The sequence below is a fragment of the Anabrus simplex genome, chromosome 8 (genome assembly GCF_040414725.1).
Source record: "Anabrus simplex isolate iqAnaSimp1 chromosome 8, ASM4041472v1, whole genome shotgun sequence".
Classification (NCBI taxonomy): Eukaryota; Metazoa; Arthropoda; class Insecta; order Orthoptera; family Tettigoniidae; genus Anabrus; species Anabrus simplex.
The window spans coordinates 15,586,527-15,607,871 of NC_090272.1; the positions used below are offsets into that span (position 1 = coordinate 15,586,527).

The 21,345-nt window shown below is 37.7% G+C and overlaps 1 protein-coding gene across 1 annotated transcript in view; it reads left to right on the top strand.

Annotated features, from left to right (window-relative positions):
* The window catches only part of pps (protein partner of snf), a 709,730-nt gene that overhangs the window by 681,235 nt on the left and 7,150 nt on the right, over positions 1-21,345 (top strand). The window lies entirely within an intron of this gene.

Genomic DNA, 21,345 nt, shown 5'->3' on the forward strand with positions numbered 1-21,345 from the left:
ACAAGGCGGGAAAGTGTTCTATAGAAATTGAGTATAAGTCAAGACGCGCTGGCTTTCTGGCCCCAACATGGCAGGATCAATCATGGCTCAGTCCAGTGGCGTTTGAAGGTGCTCAGATATGTCAGCCTCAAGATGGTGGCTTGTCATATTCAGGTGTCGGTAGTTCTCCGAGTAATACTTGTCTTATCGATAGTTAAATGCGCGTACGGTCCGGTTCGTTTGTGCCGATGTTATTACAGTACTCTTAAGTCTGATAGTGCGCGAGACACAGTTTGGGAAAGAGTCCTAGTGATAAATAAATGCAGTTTATCTGGCCTCGTGGCTTCTCTCAACGGCTCGAGGTACTTGGTGTCGCCATACCGAAGTGAAAGGTGCGTCCGTGGCCAGGGAAGCCCGGCTCGTCCACAGGTATCCAGCTATGTACTAGCCGTCCTAATGCTAGCGCTTTCCGGAGATGTACAACTGAACCCAGGTCCCAGCCAAAGCAATCAAGGTATGACATTTTTCTATCAAAATGTGAGGAGTATGCGTAACTCGCTTGCTGACTTTAATGCTGGATTAAGTGAAGGGAACTATGACTGTATTTGTATCAGCGAAAGTTGGCTTAACAAAACTGTAGTTGATACTGAAATATTAACGGACAGTTACATTGTATTTCGTAAGGACAGACATTCCGTGAACATTGCAAAACTGGATGGTGGAGGTGTTTTACTAGCTGTGAAGCCTGACCTTGGACCAGTGTCGAAGCCTGAGCTTGCTGGGAATTGGGAGTGTCAAGTAGTGAAAGTCAACCCTCAACCCGGTCGTGCTGTCTTCATTGTGTGCTGCTACCTGCCTCCAGATGAAGAGAACGACCGGCTTAGTGACCTACGTCAAACATTGGGAAACATTACATCTGTTCTTAACTCACGGGACACTGTTATTGTGTGCGGTGATTTTAACTTGAGCCAATTAGCTTGGAAAACTGATGAGTCGTCGAAAGTACAACACATTATCAAACAGAGAAGCGAGGAGGCATTCTTATTTCTAGAAATTATTAATGAATTCGATCTCAGTCAGATTTGGATTTCCCTACAAGGAATGATTATTTTCTAGACTTAATTTTAGTTTCAAATGAATTACTTCGGAGTGGAGAGTGCGTCAAAACTGAAAATGTAATTCACTCAGATCACCAAGCCATCGAAATCTTCCTGCCTATGCCAAGGACATTTTGCTTCAAAGCACAAAACAAAGTCATATTTGCATGGAACAAAAGCTGATTTTTCTTTATTGAGGGACCTTTTATCCCTGTGCCCCTGGGATATGATTAAAGAGTCTCACTCTGTGGATGAAGCTGTGAGCACTTTTTATGACTTACTATATGCGGTCATAAAAGACAGCGTACCATTTTGAAAAATTAACATCAGAAAATATCCTTCTTGGTACGACTCAGAACTATCTAGAAACTGAAGGAAAAAGAAAGGGCGAAAAGGAAAAACAAACGATCAGGCCAAGAGTGCGACTATGTGCAGTTTTCCACATTACGAAGTGAATGTAAAAAAACTGCAGCGTGCTAAGTACAGGGACTACGTTAGGTCGAAAGAAGATGACGTCATCACCCGCCCTAAGCGCTTTTGGAATTTCATTAATAATAAAAGAAAATCTTCCTGTCTGCCTCCCACTATGCTCATAAACAGAACTGAAATCCACGATAAAGATAAAATTCTAAACACATTTGCACCAACTTTCGCGAAGTACCATTCTCCTTCCAAGTCCTGCAATTCTACTTTTTCTCCCCCATTTTCAATAGATCCAGTGTCTATTCAAACTTCTGTGGTAGAATTGAGACGGATCCTGTCATCGGTGGATATCAACAAATCATGTGGGCCTGATGAGATACCTGGCATAGTCCTTCGTGAATGTGCTTCCGAATTGGCAATTCCACTATGTGAAATTATAAATAAATCATTTAAATGTGGGTGTTTTCCAGCTGAGTGGAAAAAGTGTTACATAATCCTTGTCTTTAAGAAAGGTGATAAGGTGTTGTTCGATAATTATAGACCAGTAGTGCTGCTCTCACTTTTATCGAAGGTGGCGGAGAAAGTCGTATATAATCGCCTGTATGACTCTTTTAGTCAGTACATAGACCCATCTCAGCATGGATTTGTTAAAGGCAGGTCAACTGTTACCAATCTGGCAGTTTATTTATCTTCAATTTCTGATGCATTGGACAAAGGTAAACAGGTTGATGTGATATATACTGATTTCTCCAAAGCCTTCGACTCTTTACAACACGAAGCCTTATTGAGAAAGTTGTCTGCATATGGAGTGTCCGGGAGTATTTTCGAGTGGCTAAAGAGCTACTTGACAAACCGAATTTGTTTTGTCAAGTCCAAGGGTTTGATCTCTAACCCCTATCAACCTTCATCTGGCGTCCCACAGGGATCACTGTTAGGGCCTCTTCTATTTGTTTTGTTTCTAAATGATATTACTACAGTCGTTCAGAGCAGTGAAAGTCTCTTGTACGCTAATGACTTGAAACTATATAAAGTCATAGAAGAAGACAGTGATGACGATTATCTACAAGAGGATCTGAAGAAAATATGCGAGTGGTGTGATAAGTGGTCCCTTAAAGTGAATAAATTGAAGTGTGGTGTCATGTCATTTACTCGGAAATTAACGCCTGTATTTTACAGATATAAAATCAGCGGAGAAAGTTTAAATCGTGTGGAGGAGTTTAATGATCTAGGTGTAATTCTTAGTAATAGGAATGACTTATCCTTTGAGAAGCACATCGATGGTATTATAAAGAAATCTTTCAGATTGCTGGGGTTTGTCAAAAGGAATTGTAAAAATTTCAATAATATTGCATGTGTCAAAACTCTGTTTTGTTCCCTGGTGAGACCCTGTCTCGAGTATGGTTGTGAGGTGTGGCTCCCGTATCAGAAAGGGCACATACACCATCTCGAGAGAGTACAGATAAGGTTCATGAAGTGGATTAGTTTCGTATTCCTGGGCATGCCACTCTCTTCAAGCAGGTATGAAGAATTTGTAAACATTCTTGGAATGAATACGCTGGCAACGCGCCGAAAATGTGCGAACGCAATGTTCGATTAAATGCTTGAAGAGCGAAGTGTACTGTCCGGCTATACTGGGGTCGATCCCACTTCATGTTCCAAGCAGACGAATAAGGCAGAAATGTACATTCCACCTGCCCAAATGTAGGAGGGTTGCGCATGAAAATTCTTGGCTCATGCAAGCCCTTAGGACAATAAATCAGTTGGAAGGGTCACTCGAAATTTTTCACCACCCTTCCACTGCAATTCGTAAAGTTCTTCTCAAGGAAGGAATGTGATAATTATGTGAATAATCTGTATAAAACATGTGAAGATTTATATCTGCTTTTATATATATATATGTATATGTGTACGTATATTATTTAATTTATTTTTTATTTCATTTTTCTATTACATCATCTGTAATTGGGACATCTTGTAGGTGATAAATAAATATATTCTATAAATATATTCTATTCTCGTGTCAGTAGATTTACTGGCACGTAAAAGAACTTTTGCAAACTTAATTCCAGCACCTCGGCATCTCCCAATTAACTTGATAAGTTCATTTTTATTTTCAAATTGGAGAAAGATTTGCCGAACTGTTGCGAATAAATTATGAATTTTGATTTGGACTATTTAAATTATTTTGATCTACTGTATATACACGAGTATAATATGCACCTTAAATTTTTAAAATTGAATTTAATTATAATTTTTTTTTTCAGTAATACGAATACTGCTGTTAAAATATTCTTCGCATAATGGTCGCACCGTACTCATCATCATCATCTTCATCATCGTTTCCCTTTATCCAGCTCTAGCCGGGTAGGGGCAAATATGCTTCCTCTCCACTTTCTTCAGTCTCTCCACCACTCCTCCCCCGACACTATGCCCCAGTCCAGGTTTCTTTCTATAATACTGTGTTGGATTGTGTCTTTCCATCTCAATCGTGGTCGTCTACGGCCTCTCCTTCCTTGCATTTGCATTTCCATCATCTTTTTTGGATTTCTTTCATTCGCTTTATATGCCCAAACCATCTTAATCAACTCTTCTCTATTCTATCCATTTTTTCCACTCCAATTTCTTCCCGGATTTTCTCATTCCTTATTTTGTCTCTTCTACTCTTCTGTATCATACTCCTCAAGAACTTCATTTCGGCTGCCTGTATTCAACTCATCCTTCTTTGTCATTGTCCAAGTTTCTGCTCTATAAGTTGTTATGGATACGTAATACATCCTGTACATAGTTTCCTTTGCGTCCATTGGTACATCTTTGTCCCATAACATGTTTCTTACACTATGATAGAAACAGCTTCCAGCTTGAATCCTCTTACTAATCTCAGCATCCAGACGAGCATTCACCATTAATTCACTCCCCAGGTATTTGAACATCTCCACTACTTCCAGGGGCTTGTCTGCAAGTCTAATCTGACCTTTCCCTTCTTTCTCCCCTCTAGTCATAACAAGAGTTTTACTCTTTTCTACACTTATTTTCAATCCACATTCTTCCATCTTCCGATTCACCACATCCAACTGTTTTTGAACCTTCATGTCCTCTTCTCCCCGAATCACAATATCATCTGCAAATAACATGATGTTCATTTCTCTTCCTCCATATGTTGCTTTTGCAGTTCTCATGATGTCATCCATTACTATTGTAAACAGGATTGCCAATATAACACTTCCCTGTCTCAGCCCAATAGTGATTTTGAATCAGCTTGTCCTGCCAACTTGTGTTTGCACGCAACTACAACATTCTTTGTACATTGCCATGATCATTTTTTATTAATCCCTGTCCAATTCCTTTTTGCACCAGACTGTCCCAAACTTTACTCATGGGGACACTTGACATTTGTCGTCTCAGTGTCAATGAATGTCATCACCATATCATTCTCATACTCCCATTGCTTTTCTATTAGTTGATTCATAATGAAAATGGGCTCTGTTGTTGACCTTCCACTTCTGAAACCATACTGATTTTCCTGTATCTGATTTTCAACCCTCAACCTTATCCTACTTTCCAGTATCCTCTCCATTATCTTAGCAACATGGGATATCAGAGTAATTCCCCTGTAGTTCTTCAATACTTTCTTATCGTCTTTCTTGAAAATTGGGATGATTATTCCTTTTTGCCAATCTTCAGGGACCTCCTTAATCTCCCAGACATTCCTGAGAACCCGATATGTCCACTGCAGGCCTACAGCTCCAGCTGCCTTTATCATCTCCACTGAAATTTCATCTATTCCAGCAGTTTTTCCATTCTTCATCTTTCTTACTGCCATTTCAATTTCATTCATTGTAATTTCTTTATCCATTTCCTTATCAACTAATTGCCTTTCCTGGTCGTCGATTGAATGACTGTCATCAGTTCTCATGTTCAGCAACTTCTGAAAATATTCTCTCCATCTATTTCTTATTTCTTCTGGCTTTGTTAATGTTATGCCGCCTTCATCCTTCACAAATCTGGTGTTTATTTGATCTCTCTTTTTGTTTCTCAAGATACCATACAATGATTTCTTGCTGCCCTGCATATCATCTCTCAATTTCTGTGTGAATAAGGCTCAGCTTTTCCTCTTTTCTTCCTCCACTACTGGTCAAATTCTTTGCCTCCACATATTTTCTTCTACTTTCTTCAGTCTTAGATATTTTCCATGCCATTTTCTTTTCCTTCACTTTAATCTTTATCTTATCATTCCACCAGTGTGTCTCTTTGTCTGTCACATTTCCTGACGTTTTACCACATACCTTTTCTGCACATCCAACCAGTGCTTCCTTAAATCTTTTCCATTCATCTTCAACATTTCCCAGCTCTGTCCTGGGTACCAAGGGTATTATTTCCCTTTGAAATTCTTCTTGTATGCTTTTCTTTTTCAACTTCCATATTTTAATTCTTTTCTCCCTTCTTAATGGGGGTTTTTCAATCTTTCTCACTTTCAATTTTCCTGTCACAACTATGATCACCAAAGACTTCTTCAGGCACGGCTGTAACATCTAAAAGGTTCTTCCAGTGTTCTTTCTCTATGATTATATAATCAATCATGGTCTTTGTTCGTCTGTCTCCCCAGCCATACCTTGTAATCTTCTGACTGTTCTTCTTCCTAAACCAGGTGTTTCCAAATCGTTTGATTCCTCATGCAAAAGTGGATTTATCTTTCCATATCCAAAGGGCCCTACAACATCTTCCTTTCCTTATCTTTCCATTCCAACTTCTTCATTTACATCTCACATCAATAGCACATCCTTATCTTCTGTCTGTCTCTCCACTTCCTCTAAAAAGTCCTCTAGATGTTCATCATTGCAACCCATTTGTGGGGCATACAACTAAAATAGATCTTTCATGCGATTTTCAAACTGTAGTCTCATCACCATCATCCTATCGCTGACGCATTTTGTATATTCCACATATTCTTGGATTTCTTTTCTAAGTATGATGGCCACTCCATTTTTTGCCTATTTTCTCAAAAATTTTGTGAAATGTGCAATAATTATACGGTGAAATATGGTATTTTGTGCTAAAGCATGCAGCTCAATAAGGGTGCTTTTTCCTTTTAACACAAGAAGTGTAGTTTCAGCATAGCTTTCAGGTCTTTTGCAGAAAAGCAAGGTGTGAAGCCTGTAGCATTTTTTCGAGATAATACACATAAATAATAATAATAAAAATAACAATGCAAAAATAGAAAATAGTAAAATAAAACAGTAGCGGTGGTTACACATCAAAACTTGGAAACACGACGGTAGATAATAAATATGCAAAATCAAACCATATGCGAAGGAAAACTTATAGGCCTAATAAACGACAACTAAGGACAGGAGTGTGAAACGTGCAAGGGCCCTACTGAGGTCCGTGTGTAGGTAGGACGTTATGGGGAAGAAAAGCTTTGCAAGAATCACCCTCTAGCTCAACTATATTAAAATTAACAAAAGATACAGATCCACTAGGTAAACCAAAATAAAGACATAATCTGGATACTTAAGTAACTTTGAAAATACAAGGTTTGACATCGTAAGATTATGCAGTCCTTCAAAGAATTGAAATGATAGACGACGGGAATCTAGGGCAAACTCTGACACGTTGAATTTAAATCATTTCATGTTACATTGAATAAGAAAATACCAAAACACAAAAGGAATTAAATAAAATCAACCCCGTAGGAAAACATGGAAATAGCACTTACCAAGGAAAGAAAGGAGTTCCCCGAGGGGAACCCTCAGGCCCGAGCGCTCACGAGGACGGCCAGATGGTAAAGACGCGGCCTAATCGCATAACACATGCAGAAGGCCGGAAATGGACAAATCACAACCAGTAGGACACAATTCCACTAGATTCCTGTTTTTTCGCCAATTGGAAAGGCTGTTATTTTGGCCAATCCAATTGCATGACCATATATGGTCAATTTTAGATAGTTAGCAATTTCTCAAATATTCCTATTGCGACACCTGTTTCAACAGCAGTAACCTCACGTGCGGTATAGGATGCCTCAAAATTAAAGCACCTTACAAAATTTTCAAATGTTACAAAATTCCAATTCTTGATATACAGGTCACTTAATCACTCTTGCAATGTTAAAAATATTAAAAGTTCATAAGTCCAAAAGAAATATTAGTCTACAAACATTGATTTAACATTTTCTTCTAGTTACATAAAAAAATCCTTCACGTTACATAAAATTTGAATTCAAAAATCACTTCAGAAATAATTCTTGCATCTTGCAATGTTCATTCTGTCCACAAAAAAATGGTAAAACAGCATGTTAAGAAACACTATAATCAATGATTTTAAAATAAAGGGTAAATAGTAAGTTACATTTCCGAACTCAAAACACATCTCTTTTTTCCAGTTCACCATCCTACCACCGTCTACCTTCTCTACCTCACTTAGTTATTACCCCACCTATTCAATACAATTAGTACCACGTTATGTGGTTAATTAAACATAGAAAATCTAAATATTTTTGGGACATGTTTCGCCCGTTATTGGGCATCAACAGCCATATTAATTTAATCTTTAAAAAAGCATTGTTTAGAGGACAATGACATTTATAATTTGTAAAAATTGAACTGTTAGTTCTTATGATATTAATGTTACGGAATAGTAGTTATAAAATATGAAGTTGGGACATGACATATACAATACATGTTAAAATAATTGTAAACAAATTTAAAATCTGGTCCTAAAGAAAATTTGTGTCATATAAAATTCTGAAAATGGCACATGTCTGGTACTGAAGTGGATCCTCTTCGTAAGAAAATTCAGCATATACTTGCTGGGGCAGTTGTCAACATAAGATTTCAATGGACTAGAATGGTTGAAAACTTAGGTGAATTTTGTTTATATTTATACTCCTTTTGTAAACTAAGTGAGATCACTGTTTCAATACGGAACAAAAATGAGAGTGATGGTTTGTAATTCTCTACCTCCCAGATTCGAGCTCCACTCGATAAACGCAATCTTAAATGAAATTAAATGGAGGTTTTAATGGAGATTTGAAGATTCGCAACACCACAATCGCACCACACCACAAATTTTGATCTTCGTTCTCTTCAGGAATGTCTATACAGGAAAAATTCAATCACAAGTAGAACGTCGGTATCGCTGTCAAATGAAGGCGCTGGCCGCGGCCGATGCCAACTATCTCCATCAATATTGCAGTCCCACCCTTGCTCTCTTGCAGCCTCAGCACAGCTCACCAGTTTAGTGAACTGGCTCATAACAGGCGAAGGTTGCTGGAGCAGCACTGCCGACTGCCACCATCAGATATTAGTGGCCAATAGGTACATTGCAGGCTCCAATCAGTCACCATACAATGAGAAGAGGCCGTGGTATTGCAGTCACTGGAACATGAGCAGACACAGCAGAAATGTCGAACTGAAGAAATAAGGCCATCGACCAGAATTAGCTGAGTTCAAGGGTAACAAATAACAAGACTCATTACGGAGGTCCCCTCCCATAGTTCTGGGATACCCCAGCCCCATTGGCAAGTGCTATTTCAGAATTTAGGAAAATATTCAAATACTAAAGGAAAATCCACCGGAGTTTACCCTAGTACCAAAACTTTACCAAAAGTCCCTACTATGCACATTAATAAAATTCTAATCTTACCCCAAAATGCATAACATTAAAGTGTACCTAATACGGTCACAAATGAACATCCTTATTACAACTAAAACTCCTAGTTAAACTATAAAATCCAGGAAATTACTGGCCAGACTTTTACCCAAAATTTTGCTTATAACTAAATAAATCCCTTATGACTACTAAATTAAGTTACTGTGTGCTTTCTTAATCGCCCAGCATTAAGCAAAATAAACAAAACAAATAAAAGGAAAAATTTAGGATGTTGCACGGGAACTCAAAACAGAGAAATAACTACTTAATTACGTTAGCTTGCAATCATATTCAATAAATTGAGGTTGGTTAGTTATTTACCATGTCATGTACTCATTAAAATTTTAACACAGATAAAACTCACATTACGGGTCACACCAGTCAAATTAAAACGCAATTAAGCCAGGAATACAAAATTAAAATCACATTACTTTACCGATGAACAGAAAATCCCAATGAAACGATGAAATTAATACAAGAGTGCACATACAGATATCCAACTCACTGATATAAGCAATAAAAAGGCACAAGTAACACCTTCCTACCAGAGTTTACCAGATAACAGCACAACACACAAGACTACCGAGCCCATCTGTCCTCCAATACACACAAGACACAAGTGCAATGACTCCTGAATCAGCATTACTAACCAATGGTAAAAGGCACAAACGATCTCAATACTGACTCCATCACACGATATTACAAGAACACAGTACCCACACACACAAACACCCGTGCATGACACATCAAGTAGTACCCAGAAAGTCATCATCATCATCCTAAACCATCTCTAGTTTCCCGGGTGTGGTATATGAGCCTCCTCCATCTCATCCTGTCCTTGTACCATTCTTCCTCCACCAACCTGTCCCAATCATGACCTCTCAGCAGTACATCGTCCTTAACTAAATCTATCCATTTTCTTCCTTGCAGTTCTGTTTATTGGCATCCTCTTCATGTGACCAAACCACTTCAGTCTTGATATCTGAATCTTATTGAGGAGAGAATCATCTATTCCTACTTCTGTAATTTTCTCATTCCTAATCTTGTCTTTCCTGCTATTCTGGATCATAGTGTGTAGGAATTTCATTTCAGCTGCCTGAAGTTTGGAATTATCTCTATTGGTCAGTGTTGTAGTTTCGAGACTGTATGTAAGAATTGGTGTATAATAGGACTTGTACAATGTCATTTTTGTTTTCATGGGTATTTGCTCATCCCACAGCAGGTGTCTTACCTGGTGGTAAAATTGTGTTGCCTTATTGATTCGATTGTTCACCTCATGTTTTGCTAGGTTGTCATTTGATATAACGCTACCCAAGTATTTGAAAACTGGAACGCTGTCCAGTTGGGCTTCATTTAACATGACTATTGGTTCTGCTCCTTCCCCATACACTTTCATCACCAACATCTTGGTCTTGCTGATGTTTAAACCATATTTCTTAAACTCCTCATTCCAGCTTTGCATTCTCTCTCCCAATTCCTCTTCTGAGTCACTCCAGATCGCAACATCATCTGCAAATGTGAAGGCTTTGATATCTCCATGTTCTTTCCTTTTAATAGATTTCATTACTACATCCAGTACAATAATAAATAGAAGTGGTGACAATGAGCTGCCCTGCTGCACTCCTCTCTGTTTCAAACCACATCCTACTTGAATACAGCTTCTATTCCCACTATACAACATTTTCACTTTGTCTATGAGGCTGTCTTGCCCTTGAAGTTCTTTCGTGCATTGCCAAATTCTTTCCCTTGGTACACTGTCGTATGCTTTCTCAATGTCCAAAAATATTAGAAATAAAGGCTTGTTCTTCTCCCAGTATTTTTCCATTAGCATCCTAATTGCAAATATAAGGTCTGTAGTTGACCTTCCTGGTCTGAAACCATACTGCTCTTCTTCCAAAATTGGTTCAACATGGTCTCTATTATTTTTTCCAATATTTTCAGGACATGAGGCAGTAGTGTGATACCATGGTAATTAGTACATTTTCGTCGGCTTCCTTTCTTGAACAGAGGTACAATGATGCCCATCTTCCAGTCCTCAGGAATAGTATTTTCCTCCCATATCTTGTTGAGCAGTCTGTAGAGCCATTGGATTCCTGCTGCTTTCAGCATATCTGCACTTAGTTCATCTATGCCCATTACCTTTCCTTTCTTCATGCTTTTGAGTGCATTTTCAACCTCAAGCATGTAATTGGTGGTTCAGTTATGGTTCCTCGACTTGGCTCTCCTCTATCTGTTGTTATGTTTTCTGTATCTCCATTCAGCAGCTTTTCAAAATAGATCTTGAGTTCTTGTTTAATTTCTCCCTCTTCTTCTGCCAGAGTTCCATCATCACGTTCTATTACTTTTATAGTCTCTTGATCCCTTCGCTTGTTTTTCACTACTCTGTATAGCAATTTCATATTTCACTGTCCTCTTCCAGTTTGTCTGCAAACTCATTCCATTTCTTCTCTTTTTCTTCCCTTACAATGTTCTTTACAGCAAGTTTCTTGTTCCTGTATACTCCTTGAAGTCTTTGTATTTCTTGTTCTTTTCGTTCTTGTCCCTGTTTTTGTTTTACCTTGTCCAGTGCCTTCTTTATTTGGTTTCTTTCTTTCACCGCTGTTTTCACTCTATCATTCCACCATGGTGTCTCCTTTTTTCTTTTGATTGAACTTGTAACTCCACATAGGTTTCTGGCTTCTCCCACAAAGGTGTCTTTGAAGGCCTTCCACTCTTCATTAACGCTGGTTACTTCACCCTTCGGCAAACTCTGTTGAATCCTTAGTTTGTATTCTTCCTTTATTTTGACTTCATGTAACTTCCAGGTTTTAACCCTTGGTTTTTTCATAATAATTTCCTGCATTTAATTAGTCTTATGTTTGAAGTCTACTACTAACAACCTGTGGTCACTGTCCATGCTTTCACTAGGGATGACCTTTACATCTGTGATGTACCTGCCACCATCTTTATTTGTGATTACGTAGTCAATCAGTGTTCTATACTGGCCATCCCAACTGTACCTTGTTATTCTGTGACTGTCTCTTTTTTTGAAGAATGTATTTTTGATTATAAGATCATTTCTTCTGCACAGATCTAATAGTTGTTCTCCTTCTGGGTTCCTTTGTTCAAATCCCTGTGGACCAGTGATGTTCTCGTATCCAAGTCTATCTACCCCAACTTGCGCATTTAGATTTGCAATAATAATAAAATTTTCCTCATTAACTGTATCTTCCAAGTCTTGCCGAAATTTCTCTTTGTCTTCCTCAATGCAGCCTGTCTGTGAGGCGTACACTTGTAAGACGGTGTAATTAGTGTTCTCCAGTTTCATGAACATTTTAATGATTCTATCACTTTTGCAGATAACGTCAGCTGTAGCATCAGTCCCTTCATTAATTAAGAATCCAACACCATTTTTCACTACCTTCTCCTGTCCACTCCAGTAGAATTTATATCCTCCACGAAGTGTCTTACTTCCAATCCCTTTCCATTTGGTCTCACTTAATCCCAATATTGATATTTTTCTTCTATCCATCATGTCTAGGAGTTCTTCTACCTTTCCAGTTAATGATAGAATGTTCGTAGTTCCAATTCGGTATTTGGGTCTCTTTTTTATTTGGGGTTTCCTTTCAGAACATTGTATATCATCAGCCTTACGGTCATCATACTTTACAATTGTCTGAGAGGATGTGTCAATCCGGTTTATAATCTTCTTTCTGAGGCTCTTTTTCTTATTGAAAGCAACTGTACTCAATACTCTCCTGCTGACTTGCTAGGCCTAACGCATAAAAGGATTTTCTTTCAGGGTTTACTCCCTTAGTCTTTGAGGATGCCTTCCTCGTCCTACAAGGCAGTAGGTTCCATCTGTACACCACAGAAGGATGGGTTGCCTCTTCTGCCATCTCCACCGTACCGAAGTCCATTTTCTCCGCCGTAGATGCCGTTGAGGTCTTCACCCTTAACCCAGGGTAAGGGCCCTCCATATTTATGACCCCTGGAGAGAGGGTGTCCCAGTATTTTAAAACCCCCAGGAATTGAAGTACCTGTTGGTCCGCGGGTTGTATTGGTTATTTCAACCAGTCCTACATACTGTAGGGGGCCCCTATCCACCACCTGGGGACGCGCTCTGTAGGGATCAGGTTCGCCTGGTTATTTACTGGAAGTTAACCCCACCCACAAGGAGTGATACCCAGAAAGTAAAAGGACAAAACATGACCACAAATGGCAGAATATGACCTCAACTACCCTTGAATTTATCACACAACAATGAGATTCTTAGGGTCGATATAGTACTCCCAGGAGAGGAATGGCCTCTCTGCACCTTAAGACCTATGTCTCAGTACACACACACAAATGCCTTCCCAAGGCAACCAAGACAAATACACAATATTTACAAAAGTAGGACAGATACAGCATGGCTACCCAATTTTGAAAACTTCCTCAGCCGACAGGATCCCATACTCCAGCAACCGGAGTAAATAAATTTAGAAGACATGAAACCCGTATTGAAAGAAATTTTAACATCGAGAAAATCGAATAAAACAATCAGGAAAATTGACTGGCTCAGCTAAATCGATACTCCTTCAAAATTTTACTAGTGACAGATTTAAAATAACTGGAACGAAAATGTTGATGACCTGCAGACCTACTACAAATTTAACATCAATTAATAGCTCAGCATAATGACACCGAAAGGAACATTTGTAGAAAATTTTCTTAGTAAAAATTTACAGTAATTCACAGGGACATCAATTTCCCATCTAAGCCCCTAATATTGGGCCAATGATCACAGAAGAATCTCATATCAAATGCAATTTCAAAAATGTCACAAGCACAAGTGTAGATCCGTAACCCGTCAAAATTTGTCAAAATGGCCTCAGCGGACACTGTACTATTAAAATGGTGAGCACGTTTCACCCTACGAGACTATCTCAGTCAACGTAGACCCTTCCTAGCAGGTATAGGAATACACGGGTAAATAAATATACGTGACAATGGAACAGACACTTACACAATGGAAACGCTCAATACTCGAACTAGGAAATTTTCACTCAGATTAAGAGATCCCATACTCTCTAATCTAATTGGAGAATTTACTAACTGGCTGGGAATCGCTCCAGATACTCCCATACCTACGCAGAAACGAAACCAGATATAGCAAAAGACCAAAAACAACACCACATGACCGGAAATTAAAAAATATATCGAGCTAAAATACGATGTTAAAAATTATTTTAGAGGATCACACACGTAGAATAGTACCAAATAGAACACAACCGGGAATAAGAAATGAAACTTTGAAACTAATTTGCCGAAACACGAGATTTGCGAACAGAAAAACACTCGAAGAAATAGGCGAAAATTTACGAACATTAACCTCAAAATTGTTGCCGAAAATTGACGAAAACAGATGTTTTGGAAAAACAAATGAGACTCCATGCTAAATCTTGACCCTAACACAATGATCAGTATAACACACACAATTTACGTCATCTGGAAGAAGCACAAGATTACGACATGAGTAAATTTATAAGATGGAAAATGCACACAGGCTCGAAGTATAGGTCAGTAATCAGGTGTCTCTAACAGATAAGCACACCAGCTGTTCAAAGATAACATGAAGTCAGACATAAGGTACAGTACTTAGCATGATTTCACGACGTAGTTTAAAGCATATCTTGATTTACTAGTTTCATTTCTGTATTGATAGTTCACGTATGTATAGACAAGAAAAGATTCCACCTTATCAATACAATTTTTATTATTATAAGAATTAACCTACAGGACTGGTTTTGACTTTTAAATAGTCATCATCAGCTGTACATAAATACCTTCACATTTGAGTCAAGTGTTAGTTAATATGTCCTTTCTTAAAGGGAGATGCCATACGGAAGCATTATGTCCAAGTGTCCAAATTGGGCATGTTGAATGTGAAATGGTTATATATTATGATTCAGGTACTTGAGTATAGAGCTATCTCTTTAGGACTAGAATTTGTTTGTAAAACCTAATTTCAGCTTAAATCTAAATTACAAATACATTAAACACATTAAAATGTTAAAATCCTTTAAAATAATGTAATGTGTTGGCGGGGTAAATAAGTAAATAAATGAGTACAGAACCTGGTAGCGTCCTATTTCTAAGATTTATTAACTAAGCACTACAATTACAGATTTACACACACACAGGCAATAGCCGAGCTTACAACTTACACACGTACACGGTTACACACTTACACAGTTCGCGCGCTCTCTCTCTTAGTTTCTCGTATGTTCCATCTACAATGACACACACACAGAGTCATCGATTATTTACGCTACACTCAGTCACACTCGTTAGCGCTGTCGTGGTCCATAGCCTACAGGTCAGGATAGTATCTGCTGTTCACTCATGCACACATCATCACCCAGTGTTCCCTTCGCGCTGTTGAAGGTTCTTCTCCAGCAGCTGACCCCAAGGGACGTCAGGGAAACAGGAACGAGAGCTCAGCTCCAACATGCTGTACTCTCCCAGGCCATCACTGACTGCGCTCACTGATTCCAGGCAAGTCACTCCTCTCTTATATAGCTGCGCTGACCCTTCTGGAACAGTCCGGATGCTAGATGTATCCAAGAACCTTGGGAGATGGAAGACTCCAGATTGATAGTAGAGTAATTTCCGTCGTCCTCTGGTGTGGGACCGCGGATGGAGGCGAGAGGACCGGCCTAGCACTTAAGTGTTGCTCGTGATTGGCGCGCTCAAAGCGTAAGGGGTGGGCCTATACGGTGCCGGGCCCAATGCCAGTTGGCATGGCGGACGCTATAACCATTACAATAATGAATATAAAACATTTCATAGAAATGAATGTATGCATCTTGCGTGTATCTATGTTCTCGTTTGAGTCCAATGTTATAAATAATTCAGTGCTTGCTTTCATAGGCAATGCTGTAGCTCTCATGAGAAGTCATATTGTATATTTAAATGTCTCCTCTTGTGTGTGTGGTGAAAAGCTTCTGTTGTTAACAAAATCCAGTATATAGACGGAGGTATGTGCAGCTGTGAGTGGAATATTATCTTTAAGTATTGGAGGAAGTAGTGGTCTAGGTTGTATGTAAGTATTTCTTGATATGCAGAGTGGTGGCTCCTTCCTCGTCTATAACTGTATGCAGATGTATGTTATCTGTGGAAGATGAAAATAAAGTATGGGTAGGGGTATAAGCTGAAGGAATGCCTATATGTGTGTGTGTTAAGTGAATGTGTACTTACTATTGCTGTCGTGGTCGGGTTGCGTTGGATTTGAATGCTTGGCGTGTACTGTATCGCGTTCTCTTGACGTTTGTGTCTGCTGCTGTGAGGGGAATGGATAGAGGGGTAGGGAGAGTTGCTGTTGTGGGGTTAGGGGCGGATCTGGGCGTGTCGTTCGTCAGTAGTATGGTGCGTGTTATGTTCTGTTTCTTGATTATTTTTGAGATAGTCATTTTCTAAAACGGGGATGGCTTTATTGAAAGTGGTATTGGTTTTTTTGTATAATTTCATTTATATTGTAATTGGGATTGGCGGATTGGTCTAACAATATGTAAAACTCTTCTGTTATATTGAGCAAGGGGCCTTTAGGATTTGTATTTAATATTTTCATGTCATATGTTCGTGAAGCTGTGTTTGTTTAATCTTCGATGTGCTGGCCTATTGCGGAAAAATTGTTATGTTTTATGGCATTTAAGTGTTCATTATATTGGATTGTGAAGTTTCTACCGGTACGTCCAACATAGCTGGTTTCACAATTGTTACATCTGATACGGTATACTACTGATTGATTGTACTTGTTGTTACTGTTGATTATCTTGGTATTATGTAAGATGTTAGTGTTATTGTGCGTGGTCTTGAATACTATTTTTAAGTTACGTTTTTTGAAGATGTTAGTTATGGGATAAATGTGTGCATTGTTGAAAGTAAATAATACGTAATCCTTTTTAGGTTTGTCTGTTTTTGACAATCTGGTTGTAGGTTGAGATTTGATTTTATGAATAATTGTATTGACCATTTCTTACTGGTATCCATTATTTTTAGCTATTTTGTGGATTAGTCGTATTTCTTCTTTTTAAGTGGTCATGTTAACGGTATATTAAAAGCTCTATACATCGTGCTGTAATAAACTGCTTTTTTATAAGTATTGGGATGGATGGAATCTATTTTGATCGTGTTCGATGTATGTGTGGGTTTTCGGTATATTTTGTATGATAAGTGGTTTTCGTGTCTAGTTATTGTTATATCCAGATAGTTCAAGCTGTGATTGTTTTCAGTTTCTTTGGTAAATTTTTTGTAGGGGTCTATTTTGTTAAGTCTATCCAATATGATATTTTCGTCAGTGGATCTATTATCAATGATGACGAAAATATCGTCGACAAATCTGCACCAAAAGAATATATTGTCTGTTTTGCTGATAGATGTGTATTCTAAGTAGTCTATGTAAATTTCAGCCATTATGCCAGAAGCATGTCTTTGCTGGCAGGACCTAGTGTTTACAGTGCACTATGTCTTCTGGTATGGGCTAGAGCAATTTTGTTACTTTCATAGACCTGTCTCTGTCTTATCCTTGGCTTTAACAATATGAAAGTGACCGAGGTATGAGCGATGCTAGTAATGCCAATCCTTATGCAGCCAGTCCCTGCTATGAATGGTGTGGAAAATGTTGCTCATAGGGTCAGTTGGTGTATGCATTTCAGTGGGCTTGGCAGACTGGTATGTAATAGCAACTCTGGCTCAGTGAGGAAAGCAACGGGAAACTACCTCTCTCCTCATTTCCCTAGTACGCCTCTTCAGTGATGCCTAGGCCATCTATGACAGCTGATGGCAGAGCTGTAGAGGATCCCACCAGCGGCATCGCTGACGGACTGAACATTCATACATATGCCAGAAGCAGGAGACCCCATTGGTAGGCCCTGTTGTTGGTAGATTGTGTCGTAAAATCGAAAATGGTTGTTATTAATGGCAAATTCAAGTAGTTTCATAAATTCTTCAATTTCTAGAGTGCTTAGATTACTGTGGTTTCTTAGATTAGATTCAATTATTTCTATAGTTTTCTTGGTGGGAATATTAGGATACATGTTAGTTATATCGAATTATGCGATGGTATGGTACTGCTCTATTTTCAGTTCTTTGGTTTTGTTGCAAAAATCTATTGAATTCTGTATAGTTTTGTTTGCTAGGAATGAGTAATGTTTCTTAAGGAAATTTTGGATGAATTGTGAGAGTTTGGCATGTTGGGCTTGCTCTGTAATTAATGATAGGTCTCATTGGTATATTTTCATTGTGTATTTTTGGATGGGCTTTTGCAGTCGGTAGTTGGGGGTTCATTACTATAAGATTTGTAGATTCTGTTTCAGTAAGTAAAAAATGTGTGTTCTTTAGTAAGGTTTGGAGATTTCTTTGTATGTTGTTAGTTGGGTTTTACGTATGATTAAAAAGGTGAAGTCTTGGAAGCATTCTTTAGTTTTTGTTATGTATTCTTCCTTATCGATGGTAACAGTGGTGTTGCCTTTGTCGGCTTTCATTATGAGTAGGTTTTTTTTTTTATTTTGTTTTTTTTATGTGTACTTTATTTGCAGTATTATTGTTACTATAATCTATCAGCTTCATTGTCCGTATTGATGAATTAAGAATGCAAGTATGAAGAATGAAATTTCCACCTAATCAATACTTTATTACAAAATGTTTAAAGTTATCTACATTGAAACAGTACCGGTTTCGACCTGTAAAAATGTCATCATCAGTTGTTGGTGAACCTGCTTAATAGCGATTGTACGTAAAACATTACTAAAACTAATTTAACAAGAATGCCTTATTCTAATATAATATTACTATTAAGATATATACATATGGTACAATATGGGGCTTAGACTCGTTGGAGTTCCGTTCAAAAATCTGTGCTGTTGCCAACATTATGTCAAACATTATGTATAACAGGTCGAAAATACAGTTCCTCACAATTTTTGGAGTGTGTGGCATTCAAGGGACTCCAGCAAGCCAAAGCCCTTCATTGCACCATATGGATATATGTATATTATATAATTATTTTCACCCAATATAAGAATCTTATACAGTAGAACCTCGATGCATCCTTCCCAGAACTGTCGTTTTCCCATATTCATCGTTCAATTTATTTAATCCCGAAAACGTTATATCGTTTTATCGCATCGATCGTCAAAAGAATATTTGTCCTTGGTCACTATTTTCCTGCATGGATCGATCGTACGTACGAAACATTTACGCAAAAGTTTTTTGAATCTAAAGAGACAGCTTGATATTCTAGCATATAATAGTTTTCTTTAATTCAAACTTATGTCGTGAAATTGAGCTACTTTCAATGTATACTCTTTAGCACTGGCACAAAAATATATCAGTTGGTAAGTTACATCAGAAAAATAATCTTCATGTTGGAATTCATTTTGATTGACAATTAGAAAAATGAAAACTGAAATACTCTGTCAACACAGAAAACTAAAGCTTGATATTTAAAGTCTGAGTTGATGAGAAAAAGAAAGAAAAGAAAAGAAAAAGGGCAGAGAATAATTAAATGAAAGGGGAAGAGTAAATTTAAAATGAAATAAATGTCACTCACTCCATGCTGCTAGTTGCAAAAGAAATTAAACAGATGAATGTTGCAAAACATGAACTGATATACTGTCTAGCAGGTCAGCTGTTAACGGGCAAAGGGAGGGAGGGGAGAAGAGGAAATTGTGGGAGAGAGAACTTTTTTTCTTATGCGTACAGTGTTGTCTCTGCTACTCGTATTTTAAATGTGAATTTCTATTTTATATGACCTGTATTCATCTTCCATGATTTTAGACATAGCACTTGCTCTTAAGTTGTTGACAGTATGTGTGTAACGTAAGTATTAGTACTCTCAGTTTTGAAAACTACAGTAATTTTTTTGTTTTTAAATAGGTTGGTGACCTGACTAAGTAGTCCTATGTTGGCTAAAAAATTAAAATATTAATAATTATTATTATTCTTAGTGAAATATTATGGTTCACAGAGATGAAAGAAGGTGCGGGCATAGATGGGTGGATATACGAAAATCAAAAGATTGAATTAAAACTCCAAAATTGGCAGTTTTATTTCCTTTCTTAATTTTTTTTTTTTTTTTTTTTTTTTTTTCAAATCTAATACTTTGCCAAGTAATTAACAATTAGTTAAAAAAAAGTTAGCTCGTAAGCTTGAAAAATACTTTTAGAGAGGTCTAAAATAATCAGATAACAATTTTACAGGCTGAACTTGTAGCTCCCAATTACAATTTTTACCTGACCGCTACCTTAGTCGAGGAGACGGACAGCAACAGGAAGAGCATTATTGCTCTATCCCGGCCTATCATAGGCACAACTGTCTTGACTGCTCAACAGTCTGATATCTTTAACATGTAATGAATGAAATAAGACTTTAACAGGGGTAACAAGTACTCATTCTACATGGCCTTCGGTAAAAGCAAAACTTTGCAGTTACTGGCCCAAAAACCAAAATGGTGAGGAACCGAACACTTACGCTCCTTAAAATTTATATAAATGCATAAAACCCTATTTAGGCGTATGGCCTGACGTTACAGAAGCTAAACCTATTCTACGGAGGTGACTAGATGGAGGAAAATATTTTTAAGTTACAGAAATTACAAGATAGAAAAGGTTACAAAATTATAGTGACCTCAAAATAGAGTTGAGAGGGTACCTCACCCTCTGTTCGCTGATTTCGGTTAAGTTCTTTCGACTAGTTTGAAACTGCAAGTAATGAAAATCATTTTATTTTCCGTATTGAAAGAATCTCAATAATAATAATAATAATATAAAAGAATTTATTGGACTCCAACCTATTCAATACATTACTGGATGTTAACATTTTTAGTTAAACATCGTTAAAATGGAGACATGTTTCGCCCTCCATGTGGGGCATCATCAGTCATATCAAAGCACCTCAAAATTAAACCAGACGTCTGGTTGGAAATTATGAACAAAATATGTAAGAAAGAATACATTAAAAACACGTACAAAGTCCTATCCTAAACGAAATAACAACAGACTAGTTACACCTAGTAAAATACGCTAGTGGTTTCTTAATATTAAAATGAGGTTATCATAAGCACAGTATAAAAATGGAAGTAATCAAAGTCCGTATGATATTGAGTTCGATGGTAGTTCTGCGTAGTATATACAAATGTTGGCAAGATAAAACACAATTTATAATTACTGTACACTTATTT